General features: G+C 44.9%; 1 protein-coding gene across 4 annotated transcripts in view; it reads right to left on the minus strand.

The window, feature by feature from the left end:
- The window catches only part of TSNARE1 (t-SNARE domain containing 1), a 470,695-nt gene that overhangs the window by 417,722 nt on the left and 39,347 nt on the right, over positions 1-13,626 (minus strand). For 3 of the 4 annotated variants that reach the window (XM_058814748.1, XM_058814721.1, XM_058814730.1), the window contains exon 3: positions 8,362-8,412. The exons of the other annotated variant lie outside the window; for it this stretch is intronic. The gene's annotated coding sequence lies outside the window, so the exon portion shown is untranslated. The remainder of the gene's footprint in view (positions 1-8,361; positions 8,413-13,626) is intronic. 4 annotated transcript variants of the gene reach the window in all.

Raw genomic sequence — 13,626 nt, forward strand, 5'->3', positions numbered from 1 at the left:
ATGGTTGGGGTTGGAAGGGACCTTCAAGACCATCCAGTTCCACCCCCTGCTATGGGCAGGGACACCTTCCACCAGGCCAAGCTGCTCAGAGCTCCACCTAAACTGGCCTTGAACAATCTAAGAACCCTTTTCTTCTAAAAATCCCCCACTTTCCTGAAAATAAATGTGGGGAAAATATTTCAGCAGGATTTGTTTCAATAGGATAAGGGGGGATGGCTTTAAGCTAAAAGAATGTTGATTTAGATAAGATATTAGGACAAAATTATTTACAGTGTTGGTGGTAAACACTGGAAAAGGTGGTGGATACCCCGTCCCTGGAAACATTCCAGGTCAGGTTGGATGGGGCTCTGAGCAATGGGATGTGATTGAGGATGTCCCTGATCATTGGACTTGGTGACCTTTAACAGCTCCTTCTTACCTGAACTATTTCATGATTTGTGTCTTGTAAAGATTTCCAGCACTGAGATTTTGTTTAGCCTGCTTACATTATAGACACAGTAGGGCAAGGAAAAGGAAGGGGAAAAAAAAGAAAAATGGAAGGGCAGGAAGAAAGGAAAATGGAAAAAAGGCAGATCTCTAGACAGTGAGGGAAAAGAAAAGAAGAGGAAAAGAAAGGAAAAAGACAGGGAAATTGATGGGGAAAGGAAGAGGGAAAGAGAAAAAACCACAAGGTTTTTCTTGTCCAATTTACAGGTCAGAGAAAAATGGAAACACCATCTTTCCTCAACTGGCACTGGGAGGATATGAAGCTATTTAAGAATACAGTGATATGCCAAATTTACTAATTCCTACAAAAATCAATGTCCCCAGCCACTGGCTTTTGTTTCCTAATAGAGGCCTTGCATGTGCTTAAGTTAACTGAGCTCTGGTCGATACATGATGTAATTTTATGTATTTTTATTATAAAAATGCCTCCAGTGTGACAAAAGGCTGGTTCTAAGTGCAGGGGAGGATACAGACTGTTCAATGCCCCTGGCAACAGCTTAATGGGAAAGCACAGATATTTTAAATTGCTTTTAAATCACTTCTAGATATTTCACCCCCAAAACTGTAACTTACTGAACAACTACACCTTATTGGGAATGAGCAATGCCAGCAGGCACAGACAATATTTTTCATTTGGCAAAGGTGCTCTGATCCTTTGGAATAATATTCACACAGAACAGCATTGAAGTTGAACTTTTTCAATTCTCTGCTTGCAGGTTTCCTTTATTTACTTCTGCATTTATTTATTTTTTATGTTCTGTTTAAAAACCAAAATTGATAGATTTCTTTATCTGCTTCCCAGCTGCTCTTTCAAAACAGACAGAGAACACTTTTTTCTAACTTAAAATACAGTCCTAACTCAAAGATTCCCAGGACAAGATCCTTCCTGGCTGGCCAGCTTGAGCCAGAGCAGATCATCTCAGGCAATTACATTGCTGAGGAGACTGGGATTGATGGCATAAACCAAGCTGCAGAAACAACATTAAAACCACAAACATTGATTTAAAACATCTCGAAATGCTGAAATGCTCTCCCTGTGTGACATGCACTGTGCCATGGCCTCTATCCTTCATTATCCTGACCCTCCTTGACTTTATGATCTCTCCTGCCCTGCTATGGGTTGTAGATATCCTGGAAAATGAGAGTGGGAAGCAGAGCTGAATTGGGAAGTCACGAAGAATTTTGAAATTTCATCAACATTTCAAATTTTATAGAAAACCTGTCATTTCAGAAGAGAGTGATGTCCTTTCCCTTGGAATTCATACAACAGATTTGGATAGTGCCACAGGGTTTCCTCCTCTTACTGTTTGATGCTGGGTGAGTATTTTTTTGGGCTCTGGAGATCATTCCTGTGCAATCACTGCTTGTTTGCCTTCCTCTGCTCTGTAGCTGCCAGCACAATCCTCTTCCAAACCTACACACAGCTCAACATTGTGATCCATCTCTGAGGGATGCTGATCACAATGTTGAGCTGTGTGTAGGTCTGGAAGAGCATTTTGTTGTTGGAACAAGAAGATCTGTAATGTCCCTTCCAACCCAAAGCATTTCATGGATTCTGTGATTCCCAGAGTGGCTGCTCTAACACCACCCCTTACATGGTATCTCCATCTTTACATACTGTGAGAGGACAGGGAAAAAGAGGAAATATCCCAACCATGGCTCCACAAAATAACCTCAATTTTGCAGCAAGCAAGCTGGAGGGCTGCCATTTCATTCAGCTGAAATAGAAATGCATTCAGCCTTTTGGATCTCTAAAGGCAGAAGTAACTCACATCAGCTTCTTCCTTTCTGCTCAGGGACATCTGGATTTACTGCTTCTGCTGGTACCTTGCACACACTGTCATCCCAAACCAGCACAGGAACCTGCCTGTGTGAGGGGGAGATGTTTTTAAAGCACACCAAAAAAATCCAAATCTGGCAATAAGGTGCAAACAGAAAGCCGCAAGGCCCAGGGATGCAGATAATTCAAAATATACTGCAAAATAGAGGCTGCAGCCAAAAGGTCTGGCCTGACACAGGACAGATTCACTGGCAGCTCACTGCAGAAATGAAGGTGGTTTCACAGATGTCTCTGCCCTAAGACAAAGAGGCACCTGCTCTTGATTTTGGAACCTGAGTTTCTGTAAAATCCAGGTCAAAAGAGGAACATTAATCCTCATCCTTTAAAAACTTGATGCATAAATAAATCAAATTAAATCCTCAACTCTATCACAGAATCCCCACCACAAATTGGCAGCCATTAGATAGAGGGAGGGCAAGGGCAGTTTCATCTTTCCCCCACCACACTTAAGAAGAAAAAGAGAACATTTTTAGGCTGGAAAAGAGGTCACTAGAGCTGCTGCCATAGTGTGAGATGTGGGAACAACATTAATTTCTATATCCATGTGTTTTCAGGTGCTGGTGCTTGATCCAAACACCTGCACAGCACAGAAAAGCTTCCATCAATCCCTTAATATGCAGTGGAAATTATTCTCAATTTTTGAATATTACAAACATCCAGGAGCTGCCTTTAGCTACTGCAATAACTGTAATTTTACTTCCCTGTATTGCCCTACATCGCAAAGAAAATAAAAATAATAAAATTATAAAATCACAGAATGGTTTGGGTTGGAAGGGATCTTAAAGATCATCCAGTTCCACCCCCTGCCATGGGCAGGGACATCTTCCACTATCCAGGTTGCTCCAAGTCCCATCCAACCTTGGACACTTTAAGGGATGGAGCAGCCACGGCTTCTCTGGGCAACTTTTGCCAAGGTCTCACCACCCTCACAGGGAAGAATTTCTTCCTAATCTCTAATCTAAATCTCCTTTCTGTCAGTTTAAAGCCATTTCCTCTTGTCCTGTCCCTCCATCCCTTGTCCACAGTCCCTCTCCAGTCCTTCTGAAGCCCCTTCAGGCACTGGAAGGGGCTCTGAGGTCTCACTGGAGCCTTCCCTTCTCTAGGAAAACAGCCCCAACTCTTCCATCCCATCTTCCAAGGAGAGGTGCTCCAGCCTTCTCATTAGAAATCCTTCCTTAACACCCAGGTTTTCCCCATCTGAGGAGCACTCCCAAATCACAAGAAACCCTCCAAGAAACCCTCTTCCCAAGTGGTGCACAGCAGACACCTCCCCGCAGCCCGACAGCAGCGCTGGCATCCAACAATGGAAACTTTCCCTCCATTTGCATGCTCGGCTCTGCCAAAAACAAAGCACCCTGCTCAAGTGGGACAACACCTTCCTACTTGCTCAGGGAAGGCCAGGGAATTTGTGCAGTTCCCTGGTGATTTGGAGGCAGCACTTCTCAAGGAAGACAACCAAGCTCAGAGCAGCAACTCAGCGCTAAGGAGCTTAGGAGGGCGGCCCAGGGAATCAGCAATCCCAGCACATCACAGCCGCACGGCCTTGCCCACGGCTGTCACTTTGAGGAGAGTTTGCTACACAACCAGCACAGAGATTATCTTGTCCCCTTGCAGGAATGCAAGGATTGAGATGCAGGGGGGAAAGCAGCAGGACGGGAGCTGCAGGCTTTGTGGAGGCGAAGCCAGCTCCGCTCACTGAGCAGGGACCACCACATGGAGGAATTCCGGCCAGAAACCACCCCAGCGCTGGAATGCTGGCCAAGAAAGCGGTTTGAGAAAACACAAAATGTGCCAGCAGCCTGATGACACTGCCCATTGCTCTGAGGGGGGGTGCACTGAATGCCAGGACATTCCCATCAAGGCAGGCGTGGGTAGTTATCAGATTAACCCACCACCCAGGGAGAAGGGATTTTGAGTCACCACAGGGCTCACACCACATGCTGGATTTTGGGTCACCACAGTGTTCACACCACATGCTGGCAGCTGCGAGAGCCACACGAGGGTGTTGCATAATGGCTCTTTTTCCTTTCCACACACACTCAGTGGCATCCCACAGAGCAGTGCCACAACCAGGGATCTCCTGTGTGGTGAGCACATGGAGCAGCTTGCTGAGAGCCAATTCCACTAGGAGTTCACAAAGAATCATGGAATTGTTTAGGTTGGAAAAGACCTTTAACATCACCAAGTTCCACCATTAACCAAGCACTGACTGCAAAGGCCAACACTATGCCATGTCTCCACATGCCTGTCACTACTGGAATTAAATACACATCGCACTGCAACATGTCACAGACATATTTTATGAAAAATCCTTTTACTGGGATCTTTTCCCCTGAGAAGCTTCAGCTTCCCCATGTTTTGCTGCTTTGGAATGTGATCACGAGAACTGTTTACCCAGCATGTGAATTGTTTTTACCTGATGACCAATGACAGCCACCTGTGTCGAGGCTGTGAGCAGTCACAAGATTTTAGGATCGTTCCATTCCTTCCCTTTCAAGCCTTCTGATGAAAGACTTTCTTCTATATTTTAGTATAGTTTTGTTATATCATTTTCTTTTAATATGATATATATAATAAAATAATAAATCATCCTCTTGAAACATGTAGTCAAGATTCTCATCTCTTCCCTCGTCCTGGGACCCCTGTGAGCACCACCACACGTGCCACATCCATACACCTGTTAAATCCCTCCAACACTTCCTTGGGCAGCCTGTTCCAATGCTTGGCAACTCTTTTGGTGAAGAAATTATTCCTAATATCAAATCTAAACCTCCTCTTGTGTCACCATCATATTTTCTGAAAAATCCCTTCACCAGGATTTCTTCTCCTGGGAAGCTGAGAAGTCTCAGAGGAAAAATGAAAACAATAATTATCTGATCTGCTTCTCCCATATTTTGCTGCTTTGGAATGTGGTTGGACATTGTTTCCAACTGGTCACTGTTTGATTGGTTTCATGTGAATTGTTTTGACTTAATGACCAACCACGGTCCAGCTGTGTTGAGGCTCTGGAAAGAGTCACAAAATTTTCATTATTATCTTTTAGCCTTCTGTCTGTATCCTTTCTCTATTCTTTAGTATAGTTTAGTATAGCATTCTTTAATATAATATAAATCATAAAATAATAAATTAGCCTTCTAAGAACATGGGGTCAGATTCTCAATTCCTCCTCCATTTGGGGAACTCAGAAAATATCACACCCTGCCACCACTTGAGGCCATTTCCTCTTGTCCCATCACCAGCTTTGAGCCCTTCTTTGTGCCCTTGGACAAAGCACCCAGGTCCTTCACACCCCTGAAGACAAAATCAGCGTGTGTGCTCATGAAAAGCAGTATTTGTGAGGTTCACCACTGACACCTGAAGAGATCAGAAGGTTGGGACAAGGAGAAAATGCAATGAGATCTAACAAGGACCTGGGCACAATGAGGACATCAACACATGGATGTTTCATCTCCATTTGTTTTAAAGGCTTATTTTATGGATAGTTGTGTGCACACAGATGTACATTTATGACTGATAAAAACACAGCTTTTCCAATTACTGTGCCTATAACTGAAAGCACCAATGACCAGCCAGAGACAAAGACAGAAAACCACTCAGTGACACACAAAAAGTTTGAGCAGTGAGGCTGATGCTGGACACAAATCCAGGCACCAGCTTAGCCCCAGTCAACCTCTCTTACTTGCATCACCTGAATGGCTGAAGCACGGGTCAACCCAGTTGAACAGAGTCCCCAGGGGGAGCCTGCTGGTCTACTTAGCAAGGAGTGGCCTCTCCAGACCTCAGCAGCCTCTGGCAAACACTTGGTGATGTGGATGAAGGGCTGGGGCCAGGGAGCACCTTGTGCTTGTGCCCTGTGCAGCCCTTCCAGCACAAGTGCCTTCACCAGTGCTCACCCAGCACAGAGCATGAAAAAGCTCAAAACAACTCCACTGCCTGGACTTGCAGGGTATCAGGAGGTGAAGAAGAACAAATCTGAGCAGGGAGAGATTTGGACTCTCAGCTGTAATGATGTTAGCTTTGCTCCCAAAGCTAACAACAGTGAGGTTTTCAGGAGCATTCCACACCCAACTTAGAGTGTGTGGCTCTTCCCTAAGGGTTTCCATCCACTTTTCTCATCATGCAGCAGATAGACAGGGAGAGCAACAGACCCCTGGTACACATGGGGTGAGGAGAGGGTGATCAACAAGTGTGCAAAAGCACAAATTCAACACAGGGACCGTGACAGGACTGACAGGTTAACAAATTGATGGGGACTAAAATGTTGTCAATACAGCAAAGGACCACCGTGAGAGCTGGGGATAGAGATCCTGAGCCCAGCATGGCTGACACCATCAGTGCAGCTCCCAAAACACCACAGGACTTTCACATTCATCACACTTGGTGCTTTTTACAATTCACTCCACCACCACCAATGCCCTGCACTGGGTGACTCCAGGTCCAGCAAGAGCAAGACTGGTCAGAGACACAGAAATGCCACAAGAGTTATTTCCCCCCTCACTGCTGAAACAATCTGCTCCATCACCTGGCTAATTACAGCTTTTTTTTTTCTTTTTCATTGTCCAGGTTGTTCCCAGAGGCCACACTCCCATGTACCTGCTCCTTTCTGCCACACAGAACAAACTGCACATGAAAGTAAGAAATGGGAAGAGAAAACCATAAAGCTGAGAAAAGATGCCCTCAGTAAAATTTGTTTTAAAGCACAACTAGCTGGTACTGAAAGCCAAATCCTCTAGTTTTCAGCCCAGACCCGTGTGGGAGGATAATTTGTGTTCTCTCTCCCGAGCCAGGTGTGGTGCTTGGGGACTATTCAGGACAGCAGTAACACCACTAAAGCTCTGGGCTCAGTCCTGCTGGGAGCAGATCCAGGGGAATGAGCACTGGGATTTAGGGAAACATCACCTGTATCAAAGGGGACACCCATCACACTGATTCAGCACCAGTGCTGCCACAGGGGACAAGAAGATTACACAAAGCACTGCTCCCTCCCCAAACATGAATCAGTTTCTGTCTCCAGGATCACTGAGAAGGAGTCCTATAAACCTCCCTATGCCTCCAAGGGGAGGTAAACCAGGTGGGAGGGACAGGATAATCCCAAAAAAAAGCCAGTGGAACGTGGCTGTGGCTGTGCTGCCCACAAATGGATCTGCCACAGCTGGATCTGCTGCTGGAGCAAGAAGCAATTTCCCTGGGAGGGGACACATGAACATCCTAACAGTGTGACATGGACCAGCTCTCCCCTGCTTGCTTTTCACACTGCCCAGGAGACCAACAAGGCTTTGCCACCCTGGCAGGAGTTTCCAAGATGAGTAACATGAAGTTTAACCTGAAGACCTAGAACCTGAAGATCTAGAACCTGAAGATCTGCAGAACAATACCATTTTCAGTGATTTCAAGGAATTTGGGGATGGATTATTTGGTAGGGCTTGTAGTTTCAGGGTGATGGTTTCAAACTGAAAGAGGGTAGGGGTTCAGGTGAGATAAAAGATTTTGGAAAGGCACAAAAATGTTGCCCACAGTGATGCCCCATCCCTGGAAAGATTCAAGGTCAGGTGGGATGAGGCTCTGAGCAAGCAGATGAAGTTGGAGATTTCCCATCATTGGACATCTCACTGCTCATTGAAGGGAATTATATTTTATGACCTTCAAAAGTTGTTCCCAACCCAGACTATTCCACGATTCAAATTCTGCCTGGCATCCTTAGGCACCCAAGTTTCAAAGCACTGCATTCTCCATGTTTATTTTATTCCTGTGCATGGTTTGCTCCAGAGATAAAGTCATGAAACCAGCAAAGGATAAAGACAATGAGAACACAGGGAGAACATGAAAATATGGCCAAAGCTCTGAGACAACTCCTGGATAAGGTTGCTTTCCATATGAATGAAGATAAAGCAACTCATTCCAAAAGGGAGTGAAACTCCTATAAAATGAAAGTCATGGGGAAAAAAAAGGTTTCTCAAGGGAAAAATTTTATTTGCATCTGCCTGAGCCCCATGATTCCACGTTCAGGTGACCCTCTCCTGAAGAGATGCTCTTACCAGCTGCTTCCCAAGTCCTGCTCTCCTGGGCACACAAGAATTTCTTCTAATCTGGAAGAAAAAGTAAGACAACTGATAAGTACTGGGAAAAAAAAAAAATTCACTGTCATGGTCAAGGACATGACAACCAAGAGCTCTGATATCCAGGCACATTCTGAACTGAGCTGCAGGAACAGGTACAAAAACAACTGTTGGTTCCTCAAAACATCACAGCTGAGCATGGGAACAGCACCTCCTTTTCCAAAGAAAGTTGATATGAATCTTTAAAATTCCTAGAAGGTTTCAATATTTCCAGCTTAGCAACAGTACTAAAGTAGGGGGTTGAAATTGTTTGCAGAACACCTGCAAAAATAATAAATTATATTAAAACCTTATAAAAAATTACAAAAAAAAAAAACAAAAAAAACCCACAAATTAAAATCTTCAATGGAAAAGGATAATCCCTTGTTTAAGTGTCCAGTTTTGCTGTGGGAGGAGCACTCTGGCCACAATCCAGTTGAGCATTTCAGTGTGTCAGATCTGAGAGAAGAGGGAGAACCCTGCTGAATCAAGGTCTTGGCATTTCTCACCAGCTGCTTGTTTCTCTCTCCTGCTGGCCTTCAAACACGTACACACACTCCTACCTTCCAAGAATTTCCCATTTTAGCTTTTATTCTAGAAACAACACCCCCTGGTTACAAAAGCAGCCGATTTTGCTGCCAGGAAAAAGCACTTGTAGAACCCCAAGGGGCAGGTCCTGCATTAGATGAGCACCAGGCAGCTCTCAAGAGCTCACAAAAGGCATTTTAATTAATATTCCTGCTTGCGTTGCTCAATTAACACCAGTGAGGAAGCCCTTCACACACTGCCTTCAGCTCTGGTCACTGTGGGCTGAACACTTTGATAATCCTTTTGCATTTATAAATGCTTCCTATACAAATGGCTTATACTTCCTATATGCATGCTGTCTACAGAAAGCTCAGTTAAGAAAAAAAATCTAAAAAAAAAAAAAAAAAAAAAAAAAAAAAAAAAAAAGTGCAATTTCCCCAGAGAGAGAAATTCAGAGATAAAATTGCAGCAATGATTTATATCTGCCCAGAGGAGCAGAGCAGCAATCCCAGCCCTTGGTGACCTCTGTGCAAACACACCAAGCCAATTACACACTGTGACAGAGGATTTTCTTGTTGCTCGGAGTGAGAAACATCAAAAAGTGGTGCAAGTAGTGAGTGTGTGCTGCTGAGCAGGCTGGGGACAACCAGCCTCGAGGTTTAATCAAGATTTGGATGCAGTTATGTGAGGGGTTTTGTAAACACTGGTCTTATGGAGTTGTTACATCTGGAGGATGTAATTCCCACTGACCTGCCCGGTTAACCTATGGAAATCACCACAGGGCAACTCAGCTCAATCCTCCCACTCCTTCCCTTCTTGTTTCCCTTCAGATGAGTGCTAATCCACCTCATCCTTCAGTGTCCCACACTTGGGACATGCCCAGCAGCACTTCTATGTCCTTTGGCATGATAAAAGGCAAAACACAAACTTTTTACAGGCACCAGTCATAGCCAGCAGCTGACAGAAGAAATGCTCTCAGCTTCCCAGAGTTACAGAATAATTTAGGTTAGAAAAGACCTTTCAGACCCACTAGTTCAACTACTAAGTACTGCCAAGGCCACCCTAACCTATGTCCCCAAGTGCCACATCCACACATCTTTAAATACTTCCAGGAATGGTGACTCAACCATGTCCTTGGGTAGCCTCTTCCAATGCTTGAAAAACCTCTCAGTGAGGAATTTTTTCCTTAGATCAAATCTAAACCCCCTTGGTGCAAGCTGAGACTATTTCCTCTTGTCCTGTCACTTGCTGCTTGGGAAGAGTGGGCAGGACATGGTGATGTGCAGACCCCTGGTTTGGCTCATGAAATCCTGGTTCCAGCTTCTTGTTGAGCCACACCATCACTGCTCAGGTTATAAGGATGCTTTTTCTCCTGGACATCCCAGAGCCCCTTTCCTTCACCCTGTTTCTTTAGGAAAAAAAAACAAAAAAAACAAAAAAAAAAACCAAAAAACCCCAAAAAACCCCAAAAAACCAAAAAAACAAAAAACAAAAAAAAACCAAACAAACAAAAAAAAAAAAAAACCAAAAAAAAAAAAAAACCCAAACCAAAACAAAAAACCCCTAAAAACAAAAACCAGGGGCTGAGAGCTGGGCATTTGTGACTTGACAGGCCATTCTTTTCTGGTCCAGAAAAAAAAAAATTTAAAAAAATATTATAAGAGGTGCATTTAAGTCTGGATTTTAACCATCATAGGCTCACTGTCCTTATTTCCTGCAGGGTATCGCTCAGAGTAGCCAAACCCCAGGTGATTCCAGCAGGAGAAAGAAATACAGCAGCAGGTACTTCAGAGGATTCAAAACTCAGCTCATCCTACCAGTGCCCACAAGGACACTGAAATTCCAGATCCCATCTGCTCCCCAAAAGAGGAAGTTATCCCTCCTCCTGAGATGTTTACAAGGGGAAAACTCGGAGATCAGTTTTACAGAAAACCACCTCAACTTCCCAGCTGGTGCTTTGAGTCTTCCCCAGTCTGCTCCATCCATGCTGTGCATTCCATCGTCTGCTTGGAACTGAGATGGGAGCATCCTTTTCTAACACCCCAGCTTAATAATTAGGCACAAGCCTAATTATTATACTTAGTGCATTTTGGGGAGTTTTGCCTGTTTCTGTATTTGTTTGAAGAATTCAACCATGGGGCAAAACAATTTCTGCCTGCACTAAGAGAGGAAACACTCCTGACTGTTTAGGTGAGATTAATTTCAGGATTGTGGCCAGACTGAGGAAATTGGTGGCAGAAATCCTTCATAGCTGGATAATGAGGTTGTGGCTTTATGAGTAATTCTCCTGAGTTATGTGCCTGGCACCTTGGGTGTGGGTGACACATTCCTTCCTCCCCTCCATTTTTTGAATGGGAAATGTCATCCAAGTGCACAAACACAGTATTTATTAAAAAAAAAAGTAAAAATAGCAACAACACAGCTCATGAGGTGGAGGCACAGATTGCATCTCACTTGTACGATGTACAATCAGCTGCTGTCTGGAGGAATTTCCCTGCTGGGTTCTCCAGGAATATCCCCAAACCCCATCACAACTGTGATGTTCCCAATATTCCAAACATCTAAAGAGCCTCTGGGCTGGAAATCAGGACAGCACCAAGCCAAATCAACAAAACCACTCCCCTGAACACCTCTGTTGTACCAATATTTTTGATATGGAGAGATTAATCCAGGCTTCCTCACTTCCTGCTGCTGAGCCACCTCACATCCACACCCATGGTCCTGCAGTATTCCTCCTCCCAGCCCAAAATGACATCCCTGGATTGCAACCAGCTCCCCCTTTTTGAGCAAGCAAAGGCTTTCACATGGAGGTCACCTTAAGTTTTAATGCTGCCAAAGCTGAGCTGCAAGGAAATTAGAGAGGAGGAAGGGCAGCATTTTTGTGGAGATGCCTCTGCACCAGCTGGAGCCATCATCTTCCATTACTCAGCTCCTTTTTGGGAATTCTCCATGCCCTCCCCTCTAATGACAGTTCCTGCTGTCTTTAGAGGGGAGGGCATGGAGAATTCCCAAAAAGGCACGTCCACCCTGCTTCTCTTGGAGGATGAATGAGCAGATGGGACCAGTGGAAGATGGATGAACTCCACAACTGGAGTCCTTCCAATCCAGTAACTCCCACTCAAAAGATGCAAAGATCCTTCAGGGGTCAGAACCTTTTTTTAGAGGTAGGAACAGGATCAAGGAAGACATGCAGGTGGTTACTGAGAGGCTGTGCAGACTAACTCATGTCTGCATGGTTGGTTTTACCATTCCCAAATTCCTGCTTTGCTTGCTTATTCCCCAGCCAACCCACTGCACTGTAACAGCAAAATAAGCACAATCCTGGAGAGTTTTGAAATTAATATGATGGGCTTGCAAGCATCTTCCATCATGCAGAGCTAAAATTAAAATGTACACCCGCCCTCGCCTCACTCCTTGAAATGCACCAGGCAGAAACTTCCCTGTGTCACATCAAGACTCCAACAGCTGAAGGAGTTAATGGAAAACTGAATTTCCAGCTGCTACCAGGCTTCAGAGCAGGGTTCCAGCCCCACCACCACATCTGCTCCAGCAGACCAACCCCTGCCTGAGACACAGCAAAGATGATTTAGAGCAGCTTCCTCCATCACAGGGCTGACCATCATCCTCCAGTATAAATGGCTATGAGAGAACCAAGGGAATGGTGGTTTCCAGACATTTTGGAGAAGGAAAAGGCAACCATGAGGTTTTCTCATGAAAAATTTGCTGAAGAGTTCATGAGTGTTCTGCCTGCACCATCACACTGAAATCAGAGAAGTGAAAAACAGAAACCAGAAGAGAATTCATTCAATTTCTGCAAAAACCTCAGGGGACAGCTGGGAGCAAACACAAAGTTCAGGGACAACCCCACAATGACACTTCATGAGGCATCCCAAAGGAGAAAAAGCTTCCGAGAATCACAGAATCACAGAATGGTTTGGTTGGAAGGACCTTAAAGAACATCTTGGTCCAAGCCCCTGCCATGGGCAGGGACACCAGACCAGGTTGCTCAAGCCCTGTCCAAACTGGCCTGGAACACTTCCAGTGATGGAAAATCCACAGCATTTTTGGGAAATATGTTCCAGTGCTCCCAACCCTCACATGGAAAAATTTCTTCTAAATATCTAATACAAACATGGCCTTTTTTCAGTCCGAAGCCATTCCCTCTTGCTACTCCATGCCCTTGTCCAAACTCTCTCTCCGGTCTCTTGGAATCCCTTTAGGCACTGGAAGGGGTTCTCAGCTTTCCCTGGAGCTTTCCTGTCCTCAGGCTGAACAACCCCAGCTCTCTCAGCCTGTCTCCGTAGCTCCAGTCCTGTGATCAGATTAGTGTCCCTCCATCTGAACCACCTGGGGAAACATCTCCACCCTCAATGCAACATCAACAGAGAGGTTTGGGGCAAAGACCTAACACTGAGCTACCAGACCAAGGCAAACCCCTGACATCTGAGCTACAGCTGGTCCTACACTGCAGTTCCAGCTCAGATGAGCAGTTCTATCAGAGGGACAGACCCTGACTCACAGCCCTGAAATCACTGTGAAAACCTTGCTCATCAGCAAGGCACCAACATGGCAAGTCAAGACATTCCCAAGGTCTTGCTGCAAACCCAAACTGATTTTTCTTTTCCTCATGCACATGGCTGACATTTCCTTTGTGGCTCATCACACCATCAGGACCAC

This window comes from Ammospiza caudacuta, chromosome 1 (assembly GCF_027887145.1).
Source record: "Ammospiza caudacuta isolate bAmmCau1 chromosome 1, bAmmCau1.pri, whole genome shotgun sequence".
NCBI classification, from domain to species: domain Eukaryota; kingdom Metazoa; phylum Chordata; class Aves; order Passeriformes; family Passerellidae; genus Ammospiza; species Ammospiza caudacuta.